The 18968-nt window shown below is 47.1% G+C and overlaps 1 protein-coding gene across 1 annotated transcript in view; it reads right to left on the reverse strand.

Annotated features, from left to right (window-relative positions):
- Positions 1-950: 950 nt before the first annotated feature.
- LOC119445925 (laminin subunit gamma-1-like) overlaps positions 951-18968 on the reverse strand; it is a 472050-nt gene continuing 454032 nt past the window's right edge. The window contains 1 exon segment of the mRNA XM_049663167.1: positions 951-1026. The gene's annotated coding sequence lies outside the window, so the exon portion shown is untranslated.

Raw genomic sequence — 18968 nt, forward strand, 5'->3', positions numbered from 1 at the left:
TTATATTTAGTTATTTTTCCTTCCTTTGTAATTTCCATTTGACGTTTTGTTGTAACCCGATGGTACGTACTGTATATTCTCACATACAGTATTGCGTTTTCGTAACCTCTTCGTATTCGCGCAGTTATGTGCTTCTCATGTCCTGCAGTTTTATTCTGACCTTGAGCACCCAATTTGTGTCTCTCCATGTAGTGCTGTATTTTATCTTTTCTTTTTTTATGATCACCGACTCCATGAACTGAATTGGGTTCAATCCTCTGAATATAACCAGCTCAGCGGTGCCTTTGCATGGAGACTAAGGCAGTGAAATGAGACGCCACTTAAGGAAACTGGGAGCGTACAGTTGTCGGGACAATTACAGCCGACGGACCACCGTCACTTACACTTCTCTTCTCGAAGGTTGAGCGCCTGAAATAACCCTTTGCGATGTGTTGAACGCGATTTAAACCGCGTATCCGTGACTGCAAGGACGTGCGACAGAATGCAACACATTTCTCTCGCATTTACTGCTAAATCACCACTGATTCTTTTTTTTTTTCATTCCGCGTCCCATCGAAATGCGCTCACGGTAGCCGCAAATCGAAACCGTGACCTCGTTGCTACGGCAGCATCAGGTGGTGCTTGGGTTCACGCTTGACCATCACCAGCGCATGAAGGCTTTCCCGAAGGATTGCCGCTGGCTTTGCAAATTATACGGCAGCTTCAATGATAAAAACAGCATATGCACAAAACAACGGGTTTTATTGCTCTTTATTAAATGCACACATGACGAGAAAAAAATTAAGGAACATATTCTTTGGCACTGGTTTTAGTTTGGCATTCAGCACACAGTGGCAGTCTCAAAACAACCAGTACTTTTTGATCTCTTACAATGACTTCTTTTTTTTTTGCTTAACAAGTCACAAAAACAAAATTAATCGTAATATGTCCAAAAGGTTGTACAAAACGCAGAGAACAAACAAAGAAAATGAGATGCATCCTACAATCTCTTAGTATACTATTGCACTCTGTACACATGATGTTCGCCTGCCCAAGCAGAGAGTAATAACAAAGTGGTGGTTTTATTGCAGCTTGGCACCTTGTAGAGCGGCGCCCTTTTTTGCGCGCGGCGGAGTTCGTCGGTGGAAAGGGTCGTTCCTCGCACGATATGGATACGACGTGTACAGGGCGCAGGGTAAGCATAGTTTGAAATGTGATTATGCGCAGTTCTCGCGGAGGAGGACTGCAATAACTTAAAACCTTCAAATGCAGTTTCTGAAATGAGGTGAAAATGCATCCACTCGAGATTGTTAGTACTACTAGCACGTGAGACTATGGGCGGAGCCTGGCTGAAGCTCGCGCTCTATAAGCCTCGTGGTTCGCGTCGATTGTTCATGAAGCGACTTGCGACGACTGAACAACGAAGGACTTTCAGGTCGTAAGAGGTGTTTATTTACCTTACACACTATTTAAACATGATATACGCTCCACCTAGGAGAAACAGGACTCTAAGCTACCTTTTCCGTGGCATTGCTTAGCAGAAATATTTCCACGATGTATATTCCTCACGGACCTGAAAAGCTCATTCGCCGCAGCGTAGAGAAAGGCACATATGAAACACAGTCATGTGATTGAGCGAAATGCGATGTTCTATATGTACATTTTTCTTTTTTCTTTTTGCTTGTGACCTGGGAATAAGAAATAAGTAGATATACAATTCACCTCTAAAGGTGACAAACTCACGAACTCAAAATACGTGGATTGCCATCGCTACGGACTATACCACCCGCTATGCCTTTACAAGAGCCCTTCCCACCAGTTGCGCTACAGACGTCGCTGACTTTTTGCTTCACGACGTTATCTTACACCGCGGCACACCTCGTCAACTTCTCACCGATCGCGGACGATACTTTCTTGCCAAAGTTATCGACGACTTACTTCGATCCTGTGCTACTAAACACAAGCTTAATACAGCCTACCATCCTCAAACTAACGGTCTTACTGAACGCCTGAACTGGACAATAACTGACATGCTCGCGATGTATGTTTCCTCCGATCACCGCGACTGGGACACTGCTCTACCATTTGTCACGTTTGCGTACACTTCCTCGCGCCACGACACAGCGGGCTATTCGCCCTTCTACCTCCTATACGGTCGTGAACTGACCTTGCCTTTCGAGTCTCTTATTTTGACCACACTCGACTCGCCGACAGAGTACGCTCGTGATGTGATAACCACAGCGACCCAAACACGTCAGATTGCCTGCCTTCGTCTCTCTGCTTCACAGGCACGTCAGAAGTGTCGTTACCATCAGCGCCACCACGAAGTCGAATACGAACCATGGTCCTCTTGTGCTAGTTTGGTCTCCATCTCGGCGTGTCGGTCTTTCAGAGAAACTCCTCTCGCGATATTACGGCCCTTATCGCATCATCCGCCAGGGGACGCCTGTCACATATGAAGTGTCTCCACTGGATGCTACCGTGGCTTCACATATATCGACATCATCCACGTCAGCCGCCACAAACCTTTTCTTTCTGGATCCAGTGAGTCCCACCAGTAAGGTGCTTCTTCCGACGGGGGTAATGTCACAGTCTATAATGTGGAAAGAAGAGGACATGGTTGGTGGCCTGGGGGACGAAGAAGAAGATTTTGGTTTTCGCTTCTCTACGCAGTCATTAAAACCCATCTGTAAATACTAGGACGCTTCTTCCTTGCCGTAACTTTATTAAGAAACAGTCTAATTAGTTTCCAGTTACACCTGGTATAGTTTCTGTGTTTAAGTACTTTATTTTCAAAGTATCGTTTTGCGCGCCTGAGGACGGCAGAACGAATTCTTGAATATAAACATAGGCGATTTCTCAAATTTATGTTAAAGGATTGCGATTTAACTTTTCTGTGAAGATTATTTTTTCTTATGGAACGCAACATGACATCTGCCATCCAAGCATTTCTTGGAGTAGAATATCTATGTGTTTCGTGTGAATAAGTAGTACACTGATCAATGCATTTAGTAATTCTAAAATAGAACATAGAAAATGCCTTCTCAGGAGAACCTTGCACATCCCAGTTTGTGGTCTCGACCTGATGAATAAACTGTGTTATATTGAAGGAAGATTTACCATATTTTTATAATGGCTAACTGATTCTGAACCTAGGCAATAAAATAAGGGGTAATGATCACTGATTGGATACTCGCTTACTCCAGCAGAGTAATCAGAATGTAATGAAAAAAAAGGCGATCAATCAGCGTTGAAGAAAGATCACGCCTACTTGGAGTCTGAGTTAGGAAGAAAAGCCATAGCTGAGTAGACAATTTACATAGAGCAAGACTGACAGTTGAAGTCGACAATAGTATGTTTGTCTCGGCAAATTCTTTTACTTTTATTTTCATTCATTAACGCATGTAATGTATCTTAGAGCTGAGAACAAAATTCCACATGCTAGGTTGACGGCGAGCGATACATAGCTCCTACTATGGTGCATGCAGCTATTAGTGACTGGCGGAGAATTGCGGTCAAACTCTAGCCAGATGGATTCGCATAACAAGTCCCAAAAAGCAAGATTGTAACTTCGAACGTAGGGCAATGATGATCTGATGAAAACAGCTGACCCGCCGCTACGGTTTCATTTCATATTTGTATCCGGACAGACCATACAAACTGCCATCAGCTGATGTTAGCCCGATAACCATATCAAAGAAAAAGTTTGGTGAAGCACGGAAAGAAAGTTCGATAGATCGTCATGATGCTTCCGTAAGCTACGCATTGTCAGTGAAGTAAAGAGAACGCAGGTGATTTATCTTGCAACAAAGATTTCACTTGGTGACAAGAAAACATAACGCAAAAAGTCAAAACAGCAGCTGTGGTTAATGGCAAAATTGCTTCAACGATTACTGAATGATTGCCAGATCCATCAGGCAATTGATGCGATAAACGCGCCTGCTGTCTGATTTCCTAGCTTTAATCACACAGTTGTCAGTCCAAAGGTACTTCCAACCTTCACCTTTTTTGATCTCAAGAGCCTGCGCAAAGAGTCGTTTGTTATCAGGTGTGAGGTGATCATTGATGAAAATTGGCTTGTTGTTACTCTGAGAAAAACCGATGGCTGACTACGTCAGCCTGGCCTCTTGCCTTGCCAGCTAAATTAGCGCGCTTAGCTCTTGAAGAAAAATGTACAATGATCTTCGTGTCCTTTTTAGCAGGAACACGATGCACGGTGTCACTGTCCGATTCAGTGATAGCACAGCCAATCATATCACCAATGGCTAGCTACACCACTGCGAGGCAATTTTCGCCCTGCGTATCGGGAACGCCCTTTATCTCGACATTATTTAGATGAGAGTACTGTTCGAGAGCGTAGAAACACTTCGACAACAGTTCATTTTCATACTTCAGTGATTTGTTCTCTTTAGTGAGAGAGTCATTCTCAGGTTTCATGGATTGTATATAGCGTATTAATCATGCTCATGCTTTCTTTCATAGAAGAAATCTCTGTACGGAGGGATGCAGTACCTTTACCTAGATCTGCACATGACGGTATTGTGAAAAAGAATACAAGAGTAGACTAATGGCAGCAGTGGTAGCGGCAACAGGCTTATAAATAATTACAGAAGTGTCGAGTGACCATCCTGTACTAAGTACGATGAAGTAGTTAGCCGTGTTGCCGTAGCCGCACCCTCTGCTGCCAAATGGAAGGCACTAAGTCGGGCTGCTCCTTAAGCAAAACTGTCGCTCAAGCAGATGTCGCTTGAGTTGTTCCTTGTCGATGACGTCAGATACAACAATCAGAGTTGTATCTGCCACGTGCGCCAGTCAGCTGCTGTAAAATTTGACTGGCGTAGATCGGCTGCAACCTGCTCAATACGTACTACATAAAAGTGCTTTTCCGAGCGTGAAAGAAGCCCGCGAATGCACGCAAAGTGTCTCGTGCGGCCAGTCGCGAGGCAATATTTCGTGTATTCGCGGGCTTCTCTCATGCTTGGAAAAACACTTTTAGGTAGCACGTATTGAGCAACAGAAAATTGTATCAGGAGTTTCTGATGTAGCTCTACAATTTTCCAATGGATACCTTAATAATTATATAGACAGTACTTTTCGAGTTAGATAATTAATTACAATTACCTAATTAAATCGGAGTAACAAAACATTTATTGGCAGCTGTTCCACTGTACCGGCAATCGAGTGGCGCAATTGCTATTTTTTAAAATCTTTGTGCATGATAGTTGGGACACTCTGTATGAATGCATTTATCTACAAGAGAAATTACATTTCCTTTCATTTAGTTACATTACAGGTATTTTCGGGAGCTCTGCAGGGGCACGTTCTTGACACCTTTGCTTTTTATGACATCATGATCATCATCGTCATCATCATAATAACCCTATGTTTATGTGCACTACAGGGCGAAGGCCTCCCCCAGCGATCTCCGATTACTCGTGTCTTGCACTAGCTGATTCAAACTCGCGCTTGTAAATTTCCTAACTTCATGACTGTCATACCTTGTCACCCATTCGCCTTCGGCGCGAAGTCGTTGACGGGGTGTACAAGGGGGTTAGTCGTTCCGTAGTCAAGCGAACTCTGTGAAAGAGACAGAGTAGGGAGAAAACAAAAAAAGGTAATTATCGACTGACAACGACACACACATTAATAAAATAAAATAAAAAAACACGCAAACTAACACACCTGTGAGTGAGTATGAACTTTATTTAGGTCCTGAGGAAAACGAATTAAAGGGGGGCCGGAGGCCCCGCTAATCAACTGGTGGCTCCACCCAGGTCGGGTCCGGTAGACAGAGTCCTTCGACGACGGCCCGGACCCTCTGGGCAGCCTTGAGCTGATCGATCAGCTCTGTGCTTCTGAGCGTTGAGTCCCAGGAGGACTGGTCAGGAAAGTCGGTGCCTGCGTTGGCAAGGCACCGCCAGAGCATGTGTTCGAAGTTGTTGTATTCGTGGCTGCAGAGTGGGCATTCAGTAGGAAGGTCAGGATTGATCCTGCTTAGTGTTATTGGTGTGGTGTATACGTTCTAGTCTGCAACTGTCTGAAAGTGACAGCCTGTGCTTTTTGAGCTTTGGGGGAAGATGAGGGAAACTTCTTCGTGCCAACCTATGATTTTAAGTGATTTCGTGGTATGACACAAGCGGGTCTTTGTTGTCTAGGTTCCTCGAGGCGGGGTTGAAGCGAGGGGGCGGACCACCGTCGCGGGATGTGAGTTCTCGCGCCAGTTGGTGTGCCCGCTCGTTCAGATTAGTCAAGAGGTCCGGAAATGTTGCCCATGTGGGCCGGGAACCGTGTGATGTGCGGTAACGTGAGGTTGTTTCCTCCCGTTTCTTGGAAGAAGATTTTGTTGACAACCGTAGCTGCTTTCCTAGAGGCGAGGGCTGCCGAGAAGGTTCTTATGTCTGTTCTTGAGTCCGAGTAAATGACCGAGGCTCCTTTGCAGCTTCGAAGAGCCACCGCGATGACCATTTCTTCTGCTTCGTGAGTGAAGTTGGTAACTCCCGTTGCTGCGTTGACGACCGAGCCACGGGCGTCCACCACAGAGACCGCGTAGGCGCCTCGATTCAAATATCTGGCTGCGTCAACGAAGAAGACTTGCGTTTCGTTACGTTTGATGTTGTCAAGGATTGCCTTGGCTCTCACTTTTCTCCGCCCTTCGTTGCGGGTCAGGTGTATGTTTCTTGGGAGTGGATCAACGGTTATCGCCCTCTTGGCGTTTGTGCATATTTTCGGCTTCTCTGGTGGCATGAAGAGGGGCTGTATGCCTGCTTCTAGTAAAATCTCGATGCCCGCCCTTGTGAGTGAGAGCCAACTAATCTGGGCGTTTCGCTGTGGCTCAAAGAGTTCGGTTGCCGTGTTGCGTAGCCCCAATTGGAGGAGCCGTTCCGCGCTAGTGTTTCTAGGGATGCTTAGGACCTTTTTCAGTCCTGTTCTGATTAGTGTGATGATTTTGTTCAGCTCCGTCTTCTTCCAGTTGAGGAAGGGGGCGGCATAGGTTACGGGGCTGATGAGGAAGGCGTGAAATGCTTTCATGGTGTTGTCCTCTTTTATTTCATCCCTCATGCTGGCGACCCGTGATATGACCCTGACGAAGTTGAGGGTGCTCTTTTCGATGCGTTTTAGTGCCTCCGCGTCGAGGTTGCTGTAAGCCAAAATGACCATGCCCAGGACCTTGCTTGTGTTACACCTGAGGATGTTTCCTCCGTCCCTGGTGTGTAGGTGAACGGGGATGGATCTAAGAGGCTGTCTCTGCTTGAGGCCTTAACTGCTTGCAAAGGAGGAGCTCTGATTTGCTGGGGGAGAGCTTTGTAAGCAATGTTTCCGTGGTGTCCAGCGCTTGCTGTAGGTTCTGCTCCAGAGTGCCTGGCAGGCCGCTCGTGGACCAAATGGTAATTTCGTCCGCACACCCGGGACTTTCGACAGTTTGTTTGAGAGATCGTGCATTTCGATGTCAAATAGAAGCGGCGAAAGCAGTGACTCTTGCGGGGTGCCGATGTTGCCTAGCCTGTGCCTTCTGCTTCTGATTTATCCAACGTTTATGGTGGCCGTTCTTTTCTCTAAAAACGATCTTACAAAGTTGTGGAAGTTTACTCCGAGATCTAAAGTGGAGATTTAGTTGAAGATCAGTTCGTGCCTGACCGTGCCGAAGGCCTTGGTAAGGTCGAGCGCCCGGATGCCTTTTACATCCCTGGATTTGTTGTCTATCGATCTCTTTGTTGTCTTTCGATTTGTTGTCTTCGATCTCTATGTTGAATTCCGTTAATTTGGACCTCAGCCTCCTGTTCAGCTTCTGCTGTTTCCATCTCTCTCTTAGGGCGTTCTTGGCCTCCAGGCCTAACACACCTAAACTTAATATAGCGCAATGATGACGACAAAGAAATATATCGAGCAATTAACACTGGATATAAAAATGAAAGAGATCAGCAGAGATTAGCAGTATAGAGAGTATAGCAGAAAGAGATTAGCAGTATTTCACTTAAGCAAAGTTCAAAAGAAAACCAACGATGTCATATGCATGGCCATGCAGCAGCATCAAGTCCATAAACTGTGAAGTCAGCACGCCGAGCTTTCCCGAAGAATGCCGGCGAGCGGATCTGTTGAGGTGGAAGCGGTTGGTGCGCTGGGTTCCCCGGGCGTCTAGATCTGACGACTTCGACAGCCCCTCGACTACTTCTCAGCAGATCACAGGCTCAACTTCTAGACTGATTAGCAGGGACTAAAACCTGAGCCTAAATAGCCTATCCTTACCCTAGTTTCTTAGGTCGGGGAACGGCAGGTATGGGTGACAGTTCACGTAAATTTTTCATGACACCTCGCAAAGGTCTTGGCCGCGCCCCTTTTTAATCATTGGCGAGGGAACGGGTGATTCTCCCCACCCCCCGCTGTCAGAGGTCGCGCCCCTGCATTGCACCACACACGCACGCACTCGGGTCCGTTGACAAGCACAGAAGCAACAGCGGCAGCTGGCAACACGGCGTCATATTCTCGGACTATACATGCGCTGCTAGCAATTTGTGGTCACTGTGCTGAGACATCGCGTGTTTCGGCGTTTCTGTAAAGCACTTGGCCCCTGCCGTCTCAGCAACCCACTCAAGGCACGCGCGGGGCAGAGAAGACACAGGGATTCGTAGAAAGGACGTTCTGGGCATGCTTCAAGGTCGCGCCTACAAAAAAACTAAATCTCCTTCTTTTTCGGCCGCTTGCCCGAGTGACTGGCAATACCCGTCTGTCTCGGCCGTTCTCACGCCCACGACATTTTGGCGCCCGTTAATCGGCGCATCGCTGACTCGAAACTATGCCGCACCGTGACAATCACCCAACCTAATTGTCTCCCTTCATCGACTGCGCTTTCACTTACCTTGGCACCTATACACCTCACGTTTATGGGAACGATATACACCATTGTGTCGAAACTGGTGTAACAGTGAGACTGTTCGCCGATGATTTTGCAATTTGTATACGACCGCGCGTGGGCCAGAGCATCAAATTAAGCTGGATACATCGTTACAATATACTGCCGCCTGGTGTGACACATGGGGTATACAAATCAATATCTGAACAATTATACGTGCATGACTATTACTCGAAAAAAAGGACCCTCTAGTTTTTCAGTACAGCCGCAATGGTTCGTGTCTAAATGGCGTCGAAAGTGTAAAATATATGTGGTTAGCATTTACAGATTCATTAACGTGCAATAAGCATATTTCTATAATTGGTGCAACAGCTTTCCAGCAGTTGTGTTTCCCGGGCCGGAAGTTAGCTGCTAGCTGCTCCTGCTTACGTTTAACTAACAGCATACAAGCCTTTAATGAGGTCTATATTAGAGTATGGAAACATTGTTTGCGGCCAACAGTATCTCACAGATAAATGAGAAAAACATTCAGAACAAAAAGACTCGACTTATTTACTCAATGTGTTCCCTGCATGAAAGTGTGACCACTCTACGAGTACAAGCCGATATATTTACCCTCCGTTCGCATAGACATGTTGCTTCTATGTAGTTCTTGTACGTACCAACGTTTTTATCAAAGCATAAATATCGACCTATCAAAGTATCTGAGGCCACCTGCTCGCATTTCGTCCAGAACCAGTCACGACATATGCCTAAACCAATATTTTGCTCTGTCTGATGCTTTGAAGTATTTATTTTTCCGGAGCCCTGTGGATATGTGAAACAGATTACCAGGTGACATCATGTATTGTGATTCTGTTTGCAGATTTACTGAAAATTAGAAAAATCTGCCTCTTGCTTTAGGACTGGTGAGTATACCCGGTATTGCGATAGCATGAACCACATTGAAGGTATGCTGTTGTGTTTCGTTCTTTTTTTTGTTTTTCGTTTATTTTCCCCCTAGTTTCGTTCTTTCCTTCTTTTTTTTGTGGCTCACAAGCGCCATGCAGTATTGTTAGTTTATAATAAACCTGTGCTTTGTGTGTGTCCTCCAGCATGGAACTATGAGGTCCGAAGCATATGAGATATCATATAGGACGACGTGGCGGCGGCCACTAAGATTGTTGAGATCGACATTGTGCCTGCAGTGCACACTATATAGGCTGGTGGTGATGATGATGATGGGGGATGAGGACTTTCTGTGGTGACGATAATGCTACAAATGCCTCCCCTCTCCCTCCCCGCACATTTGTTCCTGTTAATTTAGAGAGAGAGAAAATTATTTACAGAGAGGCAGAGAGGTCGGCCTGAGCTGTAACTTGGTCTGGCCTGCTACTCTACACTGGGGAAAAGGGACAGGGAGAAAAAGGGCTAATTAAAGATGATGATGATGATGATCGGGAGGAGGAGGAGGTGTGCACATTGAAGTTTGCAATGTTTTGGCATCCCTAAAGCCGTGCGTCCAGTCCAGTGGCTTGTAGAAAGGCTATAGCGGCTCTGGTTATCGGGGCTTCGCTGTTTGCTTTGTGCCACGGACCTAAAAAAACCTTGTATGATAGCGGCCTCTTATCGACCTTTGCGATGGAAGAGACCAGTTTCTGTCGTAATGGCGCGTACGCTGGACAAAGGCAAACTCTATGATCAAATGTTTCTGGCACCTGGCAGTGTTCACAATTGGGGCTAGTGTCACTGCAACCAAACCTATGTCTATAACGCTTAATGAATGCGACACCAAGGCTTGTTTGCCTTCATGAATGCGACACCAAGCACTATGCTTGTTTGGCTTGTTTTGAGCTTGTGAGTCATGCGGGGGGAATTTCATTTCTGGGCCCCATTTGTGCACTCACTTGTGCTGACGATCTGGATGGGTCCAGTGATCCAACGTACAATTGCGTATTACGCGACGAAGTAAGGCGCCCTACATCGCAGATTTGTAGTCTAAACGAAACCAAGTGCGGGGGAGTGCAGGGCAGTGGGGTGCGCGCAACCCCATGCCAGTGTTGCCACCAATTGTTTAAGCGTGTCGCTAATGTTAGACAAGAACGTCGCTAAAATTATCGCTAAAGCATTTCACTAAATGTTATGTAATTTAGGCAATTTAAAACATAATATACGCTAGCGTAGCGTAAGTTCATTACGGAAACGTCTCATATTTGTCTATATTGTCACGACTAAAGAAGACAAAGAAGTGAGGGACACGAGCACAAGCATATCCCTCTCCGAAGAAGATAAAGTTGGCGCGGCCAATTCTTCGACGTCCTCGTAAGCATCACCATGAAATGTCTCGGGAGTCTGAGGATGCAGCAGAGTCCCCCGAGAAGGTCCTGCGGTTTCCATATCCTTAGGCGGTGGTCCGGTTGATGGGGAGTTTTCCAAGAGGATTACCTCCGGGCTGAGGCACCGCAGTCGGCGGCTGTAGCGGTGGATAGGAGTGTCCACTGAAGGAATAGGTTGCGGGTTTGAACTGGGCGTTGCGCAGTTCAAACCCAGTTCCCAGTTCCCGTTGCCCAGTTCACAGGAGTTCCTGGCATCAGGGAGTACCCAGCACCTCCACCAGTGTAGCAGGACGCGAAGAACAGCACGCAGGACGACGGCACAACAACGAACACAAGCTCTATATTCAAAGCCCAAGAAGAATTGATGATGATGATGATGATGATGTCCTCAGCACATGGCTCGTACCCAAGAATTGGCCGCGCCAACTTTATCTTCTTCGGAGAGGGACATGCTTGTGCTCGTGTCCCTCACTTCGTTGTCTCTTTTGGTCGTGACAATATATAAGGTCTGTGCGAGTGAGGAATAAACAGTGAATTTACCAGCAGTGCGTGTGTAGTGGGCTTTTGTTGTACATTATGCTTACGCAACAACGGACAATGACAGCTGATATTTTGCGTTCAACTTTAGATTGTGTTGTTCCAAATGAAGCACGATTCAGATGAACATAAGAAATTATATTTTCCTGGCACGTAAACCGCACCAGTCACAGGCAATTTCAGCTGCTCACATTGAGCTTTTGAATGGTAAACTGCGTTTAAGAAGTATATTTTCGAAGCAACTTTCGTAATTTTGAAATCGTAAAATGTCGCCACTCGTTCAGTCAGGCCGCTAAAGAAGCTACCGGTCGCTAAATTGAAAACCTTGTCTCGAAACAGGCCAGAAAGTCGCAAACTCCAGCGACAAAATCGCTAACATGGCAACACCGCCCCAAGCACAATTTTTTGTCGTGCTTGGGGCAGGAGGGAGGGGGAATTATATTTGTAGAGTCATCTCCATCACCACCGCGAGTCCTCATACGCCCTGATTATCAGCGCCGCGCATGTGTGCGTGCCTCGAGCCACGAGCGATCAGACTGCGCTCTAGTTAACTGGCCGGACTGGACGCTGCAACAGCCGCTTGGCTCATCGCATTCGGAACGCCGCGTCAGCCGCCGTCCAAGATCAACTGGTCGCTCCTGGGCATCGGCAAGTGCACCGATGCCCTCTCGAAGAACGGGACTCAGCGAGGGCCGTACCGGGGCTCCAGCCTGGCTTACGTTCTTGAAGACTCGCTGCTCGTTCCGCACCCTCATGGTTGCGGCAGTGACGCCGCCGAAGCTCAGCTACATCGAAATGTATAATACCATGAAGTGTGCTGAGCGGGCCATGGAGATCGAGCTTCAGGCCAAGAAGAATATGCTTAATGTGAACGCGCACATGTACAACGCGCTCACCGAGGAGTACAAGCAGGATGTGGAAGCCCTTCAGCGTAAGCTCGAAAGTGGGGAAACGGTAAATACTGCGCTTGAAGCTGAAGTTCGAGAGCTTAAGGACGGTCTGGCATCGGCTCAGGAGACCGGCAGTGGCGGCAGTGGTCCAGCGAGACGTAACGACGCTCCGTCCAGAACTCCCGACCTATCGCTCACCGCGACGTTGGGCCCACCCGGCGACGACGGCAGGGCGAAGTACGACGTAGGCGCAGCGTGGAAGATGTACAGACTGCGCGTACAGATCGTGGGTCAGATCTGGAAGAACAAGACCGTCTTGCGCACCAGCCTGGTCGAGAACTGGAAGCCGCAACTGGAAGCAGCAATATGCGAGACCGTCCAGGTGCTGCAGGGCTGCAGTGAGTACATTATAAAATCGCAAGCAGCCTGGTGCCTCGATGCCGAGGAAATGCTCGAGGCTCTGCACAATGAGCAGCCGCGCAACTTTGAGTGCGGTAAATACCTTCTTGCAGAGGCCTCGGCGACTGGTTGCTCAGAGGTCGTGGAAGCAGAGACGGTTGCGCTGGAGCCGCTGGTCGAGGAGGCCGAGACCCAAGGCAAGCAGCAAGTGTTCGCCCAGTTTGACGACCTCCTGGCACAGAAGTGCAACCACTCGGATGGCCTCAACAGCATCGACATTCCTCGCCTGCGCAGCCTCTACGTCATTCTTGATGCGCGCAACTGCTGCAGCATGGACCAGCGCTATGCCCACACAACCGTTGAAAAAAAGGCAGCGGGTCCTCCTGTCACATGGGCTCACGAGCAGGAGGAGGCGGTGGTGGATGGTCCGCTAGGCCTGGCGAATTTGCTGTAGGCTCTTGACGGGCGGCTGGTCGCCACGGTGTGGCGATAGACTGCTGCTCTGCTGTCCGGCAGCATTAAGATTTCGTCTGAACGCTGCGTAGGCGACCAGCTTTTTTCTGGTTCTCGAACGGCACCGCGGCACCGGCGCAGAGGGAGAGCACCGGCGCAGATGGAGTGCGGACTTCGTCGACGCGTTTGCAATGTCCATGGCACCGTCCCGGATCCCGGCGCAGTCGAGCGTGGCGAGCGACACTCCAAGGCTGCCAGTGTTTGAGCCGATATCTACACCGCCTTCGACGTAGAAGAGCCGCGGATGCTGGCAAGGTGTCGTCCATCCGGAGTGCAGACGGACATTTCAGAATCCCGTGCCAATTTCGCTGCTCTGAGTGGCAGCAGAAGCAACCCTACGCATGGTCGGAGCACGATGTGAAGGAGCTGCTCAGTCCATCGAGCCTCCCCCGACTGATTTTGGCCGTGACTCCGACTTCTCGGACTGCCTTCCTGTTGTCCAACAGGAGCCAGCAACAGCTTACACCGGTTTTATTATTGTTATTTTATTAGCATCGATCGTCAAGGCGAGGACTCGTGCCTATCGTCTGCTACAGTTTGCGCGGCGTCCATCGCTTCCTGAACGGTTACCGTCTGTTAGCTCTCGTTGTCTATGCTATAGTAAACTTCTGATGGCCCTTTCAAATATATTTTCCGATGCTTTCGGTCGCCAAACTTAATTGACAGGGGTATTTCCAAGACAATATACTTCACAAAGGTAACGTTACAGTGCCGATCGACGGAGCTCAGTCCAATGCGGGGCGGGCTTTTCATGCGCTGTTCCGCTCTCTCCAGTGGTAGCTCACAAGGATAATAAAAAACAAATGCGAAAACGTATGATAGCACATTAAAATTAATAGACGAAAGTAGTTCTTGCTGTTGTTTAACGAGCATGTTATGAACACTCGATACATGGAAATTCTACATTTGCCTTGATATTAACCTGCTATAAGTTGTTTTCACATGACTATATAGTAAAGTTCATGATGAAATATCGAATTTCTGCATTTGTTCACGGAAACATTCGGCACTTAAGTAACACTGCGATCGAGATTCTCTACGAGCTGTTTTCCAAAGTTAAGCCGTTTCTCGCCGTTTTTATTTTTCAAAACACGAAAATTCATGTACCAGTGTCCCCTTTCCAGTGCTACACGTCCAACTCAGTTCAGTCATTTACAAGTTTTTTTCGCTTGATGAATAGTTATGACGGGTCTGCCTGCTCCACACCACCTAGATAGCACGCCTGCTTCGGAAAGGTGACAGCTGCTCAGCCCAATTTTTGGGGGGCGAAATATGCTTTTCAGAGCGTATATGGATGCAGCCAGCAAGAAGTCACAAAGGCCACAAAGTTTACTCGAAACACGTCATTATACAGATGAATTATTGGTCCAACCAGACGTAATTTGCAAGAAATTCTAAAGCAATTCATCCGCTAATTGAACTAATACATTAAATAATTTCTTAGTTACAAATAATACGGCACATGTTTATATACTGAAAAGTTGAAGGGCATTTTCATAAGAGTCTAGTTGCAGGTTTATAGATTTCGAAATCGCCACGCAGTCTGAATTAACCAGCGTCAAATTGATCGTCCAATTTACCCCTTTACGCACGCGGCACCGCAAAGTGCGGCTCTCCGTCCAACCCTCATGTGACGTAGAAGTGTGGCGTAAAATGAAGCTGCCGTCGCACTTGCCAAGAGAATTGATTCCATTGGTGGTTTGCGCGATTCGCGGTTGGACGCATAGTCACTTCAGCAGCAGGAACAAGACTCACTGATAATGCGCCATTTTCTAAAGTAGAGATCAGTTGGCAAAGTTTTATTGTACGCTTACCTACTACGTCACAGGGGGTTTGCACCGCTAGCCGTGCTTCGCGTTGGCGCGCGAGTGATCAGGTAAATATAACGAGTCATTTGACGCCAGTCATTCCGGTCTACATGACCACTGTGAAACGTAGAAACACAGAACTAGACTTCTACAACGATTCCTTTGAAGCTTTCAGTGTTAACGTTTGTCTGAAAGTTCGTAATGAAGAAGTTTATATAATGCATTTAGTTTATTTAGCGAATGAATTACTTGCGTTTTTCTTGCAAGTGATGTTTGCCTGGGCAGATGATTCATTTGCAGTGACGTGATGATGATGATGTCCTCAGCACATGGCTGGTACCCACTTCAGGGGATCTGCGAAGAATTGGAGTGAGTGAGTGACATAACCTTATTTGAAATCCGGCGATTGGGAGGCCCGGGCCTTGGGCTGCCTAGATGGCCACTGGGAGCTGTTGCTCCCGCACGGCATCCATGGCTCGTTGGACGGCCCAAAGTTGGTCTAGGAGTTCTGAGCTGAGTAGCGTGGCCGACCACCGCGCCCGTAGATTTTCTGGGGAGACTGCCATTTTTTCTTGATATATTTTACATCCCCACAACATGTGTTGAAGGGTGGCTCTAGCAGACTTGCATAGCTTGCATATATCGCTGGCGTATATCTCGGGGTAGAAAGTCTTTAACTGCACGGGATTCACATAGGTTTCTGTTTGTAATCGCCTCCAAGCAACGGACTCAGTTCTGTTCAGTTTAGTTTGAGGCGGTGGTAATATTCGCCTCTGATTTTGATAGAATTTTTTAATATCGCTAAATCTTGTTAAACTGTCTTTTTCTCTCCAGATCTCCTCCTCCGCGTTCCCCTGACCGATGGAAGTCACTCCTTGCTCAGCTCGGCGAGTAAGACCTCGAGCTTCGCGGCGTGCTACCTCGTTGGGGTTGATTGCGTGAATGGCTGGAGTCGTATGTGCTGGGAACCAGAGCAATTGCCTGCCGTTATTCTCTGCGTTAGAGAATTTTGCTTTGTTGACTATGTTGATGCGCCAAGCCTCAGAAGAGATCCTACCCTTAGCATAGTTTTTAATGGCTGCCTGAGAATCGCTAATTATGTATTGAGCGTTTGTGGAGACCAATGCTAGTGCAATGGCTACCTCTTCTGCTGTCTCGGAATGTTTGGTATTAACTGACACGCTTGTAAGGGGTCTTTGGGTGTGATCTACGACTACTGCCACGTAGCTATTTCTGTGTGGGTATTCAGCCGCGTCTACGAAGGCTGCTCTGTCATCTGAGCCATAGCTTCGGATCATTTTCTCTGCTCTACTCGTGCGTCTGCCCTTGTTGTAAACGGGATGCATGTTCTTGGCTATATTTGTTACTAGGAGTGTGTCGCGAATTTCTCTCGTTATCGTCCTCTTTTCCCCTTATTGATTGTGGTAATTCATTCCTAGCTTGCGTAGTATATGCCGTCCTGTTTTGGTTTTGGTTAGTCGTTCCACCTGGGATGTTTGTTGCGCTTCTATGAGTTCGTCCAGTGTGTTGTGGAGTCCTAACTTTAGGAAGAGATCTGTGCTCATACTGATTGGAATCCCTAGTGCTAGTTTGTATGCCTTTTTTATGAGAATGTTAATTTTGGTCTTTTCAGCTGCAAACCAATTGTGGAAGGCTGCTATGTATGTGATCTGACTGATTATGAATGATTGTATGAGCCGTATGATACTTTCTTCCTTCATACCCTGGTGCTTGTTAGTAATTCGTTTGATTAATCGCATGGTGTTCGTTACCTTTGTGTCTAACTTCGTTATGGTTTCCCCGTTTGTACCTTTGTTCTCGATTATTAGACCCAGTACCTTGAGCTGATTGACTATTGGGATTTTCCGCCCGTTCTTGGTGTGTAACTTGATTTCCCCATGAGCCTCGTTTCCGTCGTATCCTTTGGGAGGCCTGCCCCTAAGTGTGGGGCGGTATAAGAGAAGTTTGGACTTCTCTGCAGAGCATGTGAGGCCGGTTCCTATGAGGTGTTCCTCTAATGTGTTTATTGCTGTCTGGAGTCGTTGTTCTATTGATCCGTCGCTTCCATCACAGACCCAGATAGTAAAATCGTCCGCGTATATTGTGTGATTGAGGGACTCTATGTGATTTAGTTTTTCGGGGAGTCCCCTCAAGACGAGATTGAACAGCATCGGGGAGATGACAGAGCCTTGCGGCGTGCCGGCCCCCCCCGATGTCGATCTCGTGTGACGTGAGTCCTCCGACGGAGAAGACTGCTTTTCTATCTGATAGGAAGCTCTTGATATAGTTATACGTCCGTTGCCCTAGTCCTAATCGCTCGATGTTTTACAATATGGTTGCGTGGTTTGCATGATCAAAAGGCTTTTTAAGATCAAGGCCCAAGATGGCCCTTGTAGAGCGCGTTTTATAGTCGATTATCTGATGCTTAAGTTGCAGCATTGCATCTTGTCAATAAAGGTTTTTGCGTAATCCTATCATTGTACCTGGGTATATCTTATTATCCTCTAAGAAGTTATCTACTCTGTTTAAAATTACATGTTCCATTAATTTTCCGACGCAGGATGTTAGGGAGATCAGTCTGAGGTTGTCGATCTCAAGCTTTTTACCAGGTTTTGGAATAAGCGTTATCGTCGCTTTCTTCCATTGAGCTGGTACTTCTCCCTTTATCCAGCACTCGTTTATATATTCCGTTAGGTTGGTGATCGATCCATCATCGAGGTTCCTGAGAGTCTTGTTTGTTATACCGTCTGGGCCGGGGGCTGATTTGGTGTTCAACTTTTGCAGGGCCGCGCGGATTTCTGCCTCCGTGAATTCCTCGTCTAATTTTGAGTTGATATTCCCGTTGTAGCTAGTATGGTTGCAAGGGGGTGCCTGTGTTGTGTATTTCTGCTCTAATTCTTTGAGAAATTCCTCTTCGGTGCCCTCATAGGCGTGTATTAACTTATTAGTGGCTTGTCTGTGGTTTTTCTTGTTATTCTCAGGGTCTAGCAGGAATCTAAGTATGTACCAGGTTTTGAATTTGCTTAATTGCCCGTCCATGGAATTACATATCTCGTCCCATTGTTGCTTGCTCAATTGCGCAGCATATTCTTCTATTTCTTTGTTGAGGAGCGCTATGCGCTTTCTCAATTTTTGTTATGCTTCTGACCTTTAAGTCTATTTTGCAGCGACTGCTTAGCTTTCCACATGTGGAGAAGTCTGCTGTCGCATTTCTCCAAGTTAAATTGAGGTGGTGCTATTTTTGTGGCAGATTTGACGTCATCGCTGAGCTCTTTAGTCCATTGTTCTATGTCTGTGATGGATCGTTGGTGTGTAGCCTCTCGCAATCTACGAAGTAGTTCCCAGCCTATTAATTTGATCTGTCGTTCCTTGGGTCTATTCGGCCCTTCTTTGACGAGTAACTCCGATATGCGGTGGTCGCTACCCAAATCTTATAGTGTGTTCCGCCACGTCACCTTTTCAATATTCTTGGTAAATGTTAGGTCTGGGGTTGTGTCCCTGTTTAACGCCGTGCCTACTCTGGTTGGAGTACCAGGGTCTGTGACTAGCGTGAGGCCTAATTCTTGCGAGTCATTCCATAAGGCCCTGCCTTTTGGTCTGGAATATAGATATCCCCACGCAGTGTGTGGGGCATTAAAGTCTCCTCCTATGACTACCGGATTTTCTCCAGCTAGTTTGA

This window comes from Dermacentor silvarum, chromosome 1, assembly GCF_013339745.2.
Source record: "Dermacentor silvarum isolate Dsil-2018 chromosome 1, BIME_Dsil_1.4, whole genome shotgun sequence".
In the NCBI taxonomy this organism is placed as follows: domain Eukaryota; kingdom Metazoa; phylum Arthropoda; class Arachnida; order Ixodida; family Ixodidae; genus Dermacentor; species Dermacentor silvarum.